Below are 9777 nucleotides of genomic sequence, written 5' to 3'. Positions count from 1 at the left end.
TGTGGTGCTGGGCAGACCCCATGTGATGGACTCAGAGCAGGCAGAGAGCCATCCTTATGGCTTCCACTCTACAGAGCCCACTGCCCTGCCTTGGGCAGGGTACCATTCAATGAGTGGCCTCTTCTCAAATGTCCCATGGGAGTACCTGCCTCAGCCAGCAGGCACTGCCACACCGAATGCCTCTGTAAGAAAAATTCATTCCTGGGGGAGGCCTCTGACACATTCCTTCTTCAAAACTCTGCCCCAAGATTGCAAACTGCCCCCGGTGTCTTGGCCATGGTTTTTTCAAATTACCCTAGAAATGTGGGTTTGGTTCCTTTTTAGTTTCAGATAGGTGGCCTTACCAAAGTCAAAGTACACCGATTAGAGATGGGAGAGGGAAGTAGGAGGTTGTGGTATAAGGCTGGGAAAATATCTAGGATACAGACCTTTTCCACAGAGTACTAGATAAGAGACAATTATAGTAGTATAAAAATAACTGTTTATGTGTATTTCATTTAAGAAAAAAGAGCTGCAGGCTCTTCTTCTTAAATGTGTCCAAGGGCCAATAGCAAGTTGTTGTAGATATTGTGGTGCCGATGTGTTCATGGTTGTTTTCCAAAGCATCTGTGAATTGAATATTGCTATAGTTCCCTGTTCCCCCCACCCCTGACCCATGTGAGTGCGTGAGATATTGGAATGACACATGAATCTCCACTTCTCCCAGCAGGAGAAATGAAGCAAAGATACCACACCCTGAATGGTGTTCAGGCGAATCTGTCAGACTAATGGATACATATGCTAGTTTGGAAGCTAAAAGAACACCTGACATTTGGGAAGGAATTCCTAGACTAAAGTGAATTACATTTAGGCAAAATAGTCCTTCACAAATAGGCTCGTGCTTAAATTCTCTACTGCTCTTGGAGGAGGGGATAAGAGAAGGTGCCTTTTGCCCCTTGGCTTGTTAAGGACATGAACAACCTCGTTCCGTAATGAAGTCACTACAAACAGCCACATACACATCGATACTTTTTTTCCCCAACAATCAAAATACAAAGTTAAACACAATTGAGCCATTGTTTTGGTTATGCATAATGTGTATGCCTCCAAAAACAGAAGAGAAATAGAAAAGTACCCTCACTAAAGTTTCCCCAACAAGTCTTCCAGAAGATCTGATGAAGGTGCCAAGGGAGGCTCAGGAAAATAACACTTAGAAAGCTGCCCGATGAGGTATTTATTCAAAAAGAGTGGTTCTGTAGTTAAGAATGCACTTTTAAGTGGGTTTTTTTTTTTTGGTACCGGGCGTTGAACTCGGGACCTTATGCTTGAGAGGCAGGCGCCAGAACCACTGAGCTAAATCCCCGGCCCTAAGAACACACTTTTACAAGATATTTCTCTATTTCTCAAAGAGATCAGAAAAGTAAATCACGCATTGCATTTTACTATTTTCTGAAAGAGGACTCCGCCCCTTTAGAAAAATGAAGTGAGGGGAGACAGCCACTGTGGGGGTTTTCACTGGAAGAAGTCCCCTGCCAGAAACAGTGCTGAATGTTCACCTCTGCCCTTGGAGGAAAGTCTGCATTGGATGTCTTGGGCATGGGCAACTGAGGTGGTGGTCTTTTGGGCTTGGTCAGGTGACAACACAAATCAAAGTGTGGCTCAAGTTCCAGAGCTGTGAATGGCTTTTATGGTGTCAGAAGCTTGGGGAGAAAGAGGGAACAGAGCACTGCACCGGTCTTCACACCTACACCTTGATTAAATATGCTGGATGTATTCAAGTTCGGGGTAGGTAAAGAATCTGAGCTTCCTTACAGGTGTAGATGTCTCCTAGTTTCTCTCATCAGCGGCCCACAGAAAGGTAGGTTTGGAGAATGCACCAGTTAATTCCTGGCTGATGGAGTCCTGACAGTACCTAGTCCTGCCAGATGGGCTTGGTTTTGTCTTGCAAATATCTCCTTTTACAGGTTCAAGGTTACCTCAGTTCCCTCCTTCTCCTCAACCATCAGATCCTGAGCCATGGTAGTGGGTGTTTTTGTTTGTATTTTAAAACTCCTCTCCATTTGGATGGAAGATCATATTCTTTTAGAGATTTCTCTTTGGATCTCCGAAAAAGAAAAAAAGATTTTTTTTTCTTTTTTAGGCAAAGATAACAGGAGTTCCTGGTCTGCGTGACATTGTCTGGTTGTCTAAATTCAGCTCTCACAATCTAGGTGGTCTTAATTCCAGGTTGGTTGTGTGCTGAGGTGTTCAGGCCAGCCCCACCTTCTTACTGCGAAATGGCATTGTTGCAATAAAGTGTCGGGGGGACTGGCCTTTCTAACGCCTTTATCCTTATCCCTTCCTCCTTCACAGGTGCCCTATCTCATACCCTCACCTAATAAGGCTCATTAACATGCTTCCCCTTCTTCTGGTGAATTTGTGTAATTATTCACTGCCTTTTTTCCTACAACCAAATCACGGTAATGATTTTCTCAAGTAAGTGTCCCATAATTCTCTTGATTCTATCATACACACTCACTACTAAGTTTGCCCTCAGATTATTGCATCATGTTAAACATGTAAAGACAAAGAAAAGGACACACTCTTCAGTAGGGAATCAGAGGGGACGAGGGCTGAGTGCAGACAAGGCAGTGTAGAGTTCAACCATCCAAGCCCTACCAGAGCATGAAGATATTTTTATATTGCAGAGTAAGTTCCCCAGCAGTGAGAATTTGTCCCTGAAGAAGGTTAAACCTTAAACACCTGCTTCAAAACACCAAAACAAAATAATCCAAAAAAGAGAAAAAAAGAAACAGAAAAGAAAGAAAAAGAAAGGAAGAGAAAGAAAACAAAAGAATCTCTAAGCCTAAGGGCTTAAAAATTAGAGGCATAGCCTTTTCTCTATTTCTATATTTATATGAAAATAATTCATGCTTCATGCTAAATACATTATTTACCTTACAAGAACTTTGTTATTTTTGAATAGAAAAGGTTTTGTCGTTTTTTTCTTTTTCTTTTTTTCTTCAAAGGAATCCATGCATTGTGGATTAGAAATTTCTGCTGGCCACACTGGCTGAATGTGGAAAATCATTGACTTTGTGAAGATGAATCCTGACTGACATTAATTGCAAACTCCTTTTTGAGGGCAGTATAGGAGTTATTATTTTATTTATTTTTTTGTCATGTTTTACTTTTTTATGTCCATCAATGTGCCTTGAATCTTTTAAAAATATACTACAACTAATGGCAGTAGTTTTTTTTTCTTCATTTGGATCAAATAGTTTTGTTAGACAGAAAAAGAATCTACACCTACAGTAATTTCTTGGGCTTGACTGCTTTTCACTTGGGAAGTTAAGAAGACATGGCCTGTTTTCACTTAGTCTCATTGTGTGTGTGTGTGTGTGTGTGTGCATGTGTGTGTGTACACGCCACATGTGCAGGGCCACCTTTAGGCTTATGGCTTTTGGAACATTTTCTTAATTTAATAGAGAACAGAATTCAATGATTAGCAACATCACTGAAAAGGTACCCTGTTGCTCCTCCTTAGTCCTGGCACCTGATGTACCTGAAGAATCCTGTGTTCACCTGTAAGATGTTACCAGGCTGCAAAGCTAAGTGAGCTGTGCTCACTGAGTGGCAGTGCCATGGCTTTCCTGGCACAGGGGATGCTGGGTGCCATAAGCTTGGGTCTGCTCCAAGGGGGACACAGGTTCTTCCTTCCCTCCAACTGCTCCATATGCATGACAGTGAATGCAACTGGAGGGACATCTGAATTTTTAAACCTAAGGACTGGGTCTGAACGGCGATGACTCTGCACATGTGCCTTCTGGGTGCTGCGTGTGTGTTCCCCTGGCATTGGAGTTGACATCCCTGTGGATTCAGCCGCATGTTTCTGACAGGCTGAAGGAAGCAATGGTAATTTTGGCTTTTTTGTTTTGTCTTCAGATAATGAAAAGCTTTTGTAAAACAGCTGAGTGTCAATATGAGTTCTATGGCTTCAATCTCCTTTAAACATAAAATTCTTAAGGATCCAAAACATAGGAGAAGGGGGCAAATTAAAAGAGGAAAAGAAAAGAAAGAAAACCAAACCAAAAGAAAAAAAAATTGCTGATATTGCCACAAATCATTAGAAATCTCCTGACATGATGAAACCAAATGGCCATAAGTTCAAAACAAATTAGTGACTTGTTTTCAATTTTTTGTGGTTTCCTTTTGTTCCTTCTGCCCCTTTGCCGTCCGATTGGTGATGTTATTCAAACAGGACCGGATTCCTGCTAATTGCCAGATCTACCCGGCCGCCTCTTTCATCTCCTCCTCATCGCTCTCTGGGGGCTTTTCTGTGCGTCTCTTTTTGAGGGGCAGCGTGTCCCTGGGGACCTTCCTGGCCTTGGCGAAGTGCTGGCGCTTCTTGTGCTGGGATGCGTACCCACCGTCCCCCAGAACATCCTGGGCCTCCTTCTGGCTGGGCTTCCTGTCATCCTCTTCCGTTTCGCTGTGGCTCTCGTGGCTGTGGAAACTCCCTTCACTGCCTTTGCTGCCCCACTGGCTCCCCTCTGTGGCAAACTCGTAGTGGTCATCAGCCGAGGAGGAGGAGGAGGACGAGGAGGAGGAGGAAGAGATGGAGTCGCTGGCAGGTGAGGTGCTCCGGGCGTTGGAGGACTTGGCACTGCTATGGTTGTGATCCTCCTTGTGGTCTCCGCTGACCACGGGGGAGCCGCAGGATGGCTCGCTCTCAGTCCGCATCCGGCAGCTGGTGATGCCATTCCTCATGGCTGCCATCATTCCAATGGGAGTGAAGGGCAATGGCCAGACGCCAGGGAACAGCCCTCGGCTCAGAACCCGTGCTCCATTTTGAATCACTCCTGGAGGAACTTGCAGAAGGGCTCCGTTTCTCTTGAAGAAGGTACTGCCCGGCCAGATGAGTGGACCTGATGTGCTTTGATGTGCCTGAAGAGTGGGAGGTGGGTGGTAAGGTGTCTTTTTCAAAGCCTGAATTAGATTTTGTCTATACTCTAAGTCTATGCAACACAATGACCCTTTCCTGATACTCTGAGTCGGAATGGGTCCAGGAATCTGAGGTCAGCATCGCTCCACCTCCGTCATAGAATAGACAAAGAGGCTTCCATCATCACAAAATGATGCTTCTAGAGGCTTCGATCTCCTGCGCCCCCGCTGCTCCTCGTGGCCGCATGGGTGGGCGGGGGGGGGCGGCGCTGGACTCGCGGGTGGCCTCACCGCGGGGTCGCGCTGTGCCCCCGCCCTCCTACATATTTTCTAAAAGAACTCTCTCTGGAAGAGGCACTGTCCCCACTGAGAACATCATCTCCATGTATAAGCAGAGTAAAGATTGTTGAGAAGCAAAGATAGTAATGTCTATTTACTACTCAACTGCACTGCTGTATCAATACCTTCCATTGGGTTGATTGAATTAGCCAGGGTGTGTCTATGAAGCATGTCATAGTGCCTATGATTCCTAGGCCCTTGACAGAGGGAGTAGCCTACCATTGTTCAATTTGTTTCTCTTTAGTCTCCTACCACTTAGAATCCCTTTACAGCCCCCCCCCCCCGCCCCGCCAAGTAATTTAAGGTCAAACTGTCCTCCTCTGGAGCTCTAGGAAAAACAAAGAACACAGTGTTCCTGTTCTGCAGTCTTAGGCCTGCCTCTGAGACCACAGTAATAATTGCCAGGGTGCAGCTCTGGTCATAATGAAGCATCATTATCTAGAGCTCTTAATTCTTCATGGCCTCCCATGAAGAATAGGACTGTAACTTCTCTTTTGCATAACAGAATGTTCCTAATGTATTTTTTGAAATCCAACAGTCTTCATTTAAATGAATCTGAAAATTGCTGATAGCTTTAATTCACTTTTAACTGGTGTCTGGGCATCACATTCTCAAAACAAAACAAAATTCAAATTCTAGTCTCAGCAGCTCCCATTATATGTAGATTATCTGCACACAAACAAATGTGGCATTTGTTACAGTAACTAATATTTACTTTGTGCCCCTACCATTATATCCATTTCCTCTTTAAAAAATAGGAACAGAAGAGGAGAAATGGTAAGAAGGTCCATATGATAATAAACTGCTCAGAGAAGAACCATGTGACCTACCTGTGGCTTCATCTCTTGGCTCAGCCCTGTCCCAAAAGAGCTTAATTATATCAGGTTAAAATTTTTAGTATCCTTGACAGAACAATTCTGAAACGAACTTTATAAAGAAACTTGGTTTCAGACTCTTTTTATAAAAATTTTTGTCCAGTAACTTATATAACAGAGTTTGTTCATTTTTATTTAGATCAAATAGCTTCCAACCACAGGTGTGTTTTCATAGACTAACTCCTCAACATACTGAATGTCCTTAGAACTTCAGTGAAGCATCCTTGTTTTTCACATCTTGGTTGGGGCCAGATGGCAGCATTACCACACACATGGTTTATTTTTACAGTGAACCTATGTAACAAATCACTCTACTAAATATATGTATATTCCCACAATGTTAAGCAATTCCAACTTTATTCAGATAAACCATGGGTCTGAACCATTTGAGAAAGTTCAATTATGGGACACTTTACATCTTTTACTATGACTTTGCCCAGAAGGGTGTCCTTTTTGTTATTTACCTGCTTCCCACACACAAACCTAATATACAATTTTGGATCTGAAAATAAACAATAGACACTCTCATTCAGAAAAGGAATAGTGGGGTTCATCCCCTTTATGTGTTCTTGTAATTCTGAATCCCTCAGGGTAAACACTGAGCGATAAAGACCTGACTCTCTACTCTAAGAAGACCTCTATTGCCCCTGCTTCCATCTTTTCAGATTTTCTTCTTGTCTCACTTTTTGCTCACATGTGAAATGGTTGCCTGAAACTATGTCCTTCTTGGAGTCTGGCTAGTGTTTGCACCCGCTTCCTTAGAATTCAGTCAGAATTTATTCACCTACTTCCTCAGAATTATGTTGCATATAGACATAAATTAATGAGATAATGAGGTAGAATTATAGCCATAACAAAAGCATCTAAGACAGTTAAAATAACAGATAATAATGATTTCCATTCTTCTCATAGGTCTGTGGCTACATTAGTGGATGTTCCTTGTTTTGTCTGCCCCTAGCAGCAATAAAAGAACTTAAAATGAATTATTTTGAACAACATATCAAAAAATAATTTATTACATTAGCATTGCTTACTGTTAGTTGGAGTTTTTCTTAAAACCTATGAGTTACTCTAATGTATCTTCAATGGCTCCTCCCACCCCTTAGATTAGCCAGTTTGTTTCTGTTATATAAGAATCAAAGAATTATAATTGAAACACTCAAACCTAATTTTGAGAGCTACTCACTGAAATGGTCCATATTTGAAGAAGAAGCAACTCAAGAGTTCTAAAAACATTACCTGTACTCCCAGGCAAGCATTCTGAACCTGGGACTTTGGGATGGATTTTAAGCAGTCCCGAACTTACTGAGGTATATGCACAAATCTAGCCAAAAACTTGGATGTTAAAAATAAAGAGTGACTTAGAAGAGAAATTCAGTTTTCATAAAATTCTTAAAGGGTCTGTATGACCCATATAATGCTATGACTTACTGCTCTAGAAATTTATTTTCAGTGTTCAAATAGCATAAGTGCAATAGTGAAATATTTTTTTCTGGTGCAGATGTATTGTTTTTAAGATTGGCTGAATTCATAGCCGACTTGGAAAAGTTAACATGGAAATAATTAAAGCTATTCAATAGTAGAGTATGTCTGCAAACAATGTCATGAAAATTATTTCTCTAAAAGTCCTTAAATGTAATGTAAATTATTTGGCTTAAATTTGTCCTTCTTGAGGAGACTGAGTTGAATTTTGAAGCCTTTCTAATCATGTTTTTAAAGTCCCATGTTCCAAACAAAAATAAGATAGCATCTACAATACAAAGTAATGTATGGTATCAGAGCTCTGAACCAGCAGACATTAAGAAAGAAATAAAAGCAAAGAGTTTTAACTGGAAGGTTTTCAGTGGAGGAGTAAAAGTGGAGATCCTTTCTGCAGCAAAGTTGCTGCATGGAAGGGTGAAGGACTGAAGTGGACACAGATTCGTGCAGCAGCTACCATCCTCATCAAATTGTTGCATTTATAAATGTCCATGAGGCTTTTTTCAACAAACAGATTTATTTTCCTAAAAGTATTAAACAGATTAAAAAGTAATGGCCAGGAAAGGTATTTCGACCAGGAAGAAAAAAAGGAAGTGCTAGTTCAAATGCACAACTTTTTGTTCTTTGGAGCTGTATATTTGATGGAATAATTAATTGAAAGATGTTTCATCTCCAGGCAACTATTGCTAGAAATCAGCATCTATCTCAAAAGTACATGAATGTCTTGTTCCACTAGTTAAAACAGAAAATGAAGAAAACTGCATGCAATTTACATTGCAAAGAGAATTTGGAATTTCCAAATTATAATTTAGCCCAGACTCTATTTTTGACAAAGGATAAGAAAAAACTAAATATTTTAATAAAGTCAAAAACACTGATTAATTGGGGATATGGTACACATTTTCTAAACTTGAAAATTCCTGTGCAATCCTGCATAAAGGATCAAATGCTGCTTTTGATATATACTAGTATACTTTTTAAATTTAGAGAACCAGTTATCTATTTGCTTTTTTTAAAAAAAGTCAATTTAATAGAGCTTAAATTTTTTATTAGTACATGAAAGACCCTAGTTAGCAAGACAGACTCCATATTGCTGCTTGACCCACCTGCCTGCCCTTTAGATGAACTCAGAAGGAGAAAGTTTAAAAACCTCCTCCCCTTAGAAAGTCTTTTTAGAAATAACAATTAATCAACTATTGTTTTACAAATGTTCTAACAGCAGGACGTTCTGCTTCTGTACCTTTTGCTTGCTTTACTAGTTCTATCCCATAGAAGGGCCTAGAAACTGTTGGCCTCAAAAGTGTATAAAACATGTTTGTCTTCCCCCAGTCGAGGCTCGAGTCCGATGCTTGGCTTGGGTCCTGGCTGGTAATAAACTCCTGTGTGGATTTAATATCAGTCTCTGGTTGGTTCTTTCTCACTGGGTGCAACAGTACATATTTGCAGTACATAGTGATTACATTCATTGTGGTTAAAGGAAATTCTTCAAAAAAGTAAAGAATTGGTAAAAGAAGGAATCTTGCAGCACTAGAAAGGAAGAAAAAAATAATCAAAGAGCATTTTCCTAATGAATTCTAGAAATTGATTGACACAAAAATCATAACACCATTTTGTATCCAACGTGATGATATATGAAGGTGGGGAAGGTAAAGAAACTCAAATGGAAGCAAAGAGTCTATACTTCATTCAAAGGGGTAAAATGTTGATACCAGTGGACTGTTACAAGTCACACAGCCATATGTATATCATAGTACTCAGAGCAACTACAACAAAAGTTATTCAAAGGATACACTCAAAAAATACATTAAGATGAACTCTTATACATTATTTTTTAAGTTAACACATAGGGAAGTTTTAAGTTAACACATAGGGAAACTAGAAGAGAGAAAGGAAGAACACTGGAAAGCAAATAGTAAACAAATAATAAAATGACAGACTCAAACACTAACCTAGCAATAACTACTAAATGTAAATTGTCTAAACAGATAATTCAAAAGACATATATACAAAAAGTCTTGCTAGAAAAGCACAGTCCAATTATTCTGTTACAAAAAACTACTTTAAATTCAACAAGGGTTGAAAAATAAAAAATGGAAAAATCATGCAAATATTAATTGTTAGAAAACATAATGGCTATGTTAATGAAGCAAGAAAAATTATTACAGACCAAGAGAGATGTTAC

General features: G+C 40.3%; 1 pseudogene; it reads right to left on the bottom strand.

The window, feature by feature from the left end:
- Nucleotides 1-2833: 2833 nt before the first annotated feature.
- On the bottom strand, nucleotides 2834-5121 carry LOC101722357 (forkhead box protein N3 pseudogene; annotated as a pseudogene).
- Nucleotides 5122-9777: the final 4656 nt, after the last annotated feature.

Source organism: Heterocephalus glaber, unplaced genomic scaffold, assembly GCF_053883595.1.
Source record: "Heterocephalus glaber isolate CG9 unplaced genomic scaffold, H.glaber_assembly_v1.0 deba00001593, whole genome shotgun sequence".
Lineage (NCBI taxonomy): Eukaryota > Metazoa > Chordata > Mammalia > Rodentia > Bathyergidae > Heterocephalus > Heterocephalus glaber.
This window is presented reverse-complemented; position numbering and strand designations above follow the sequence as displayed.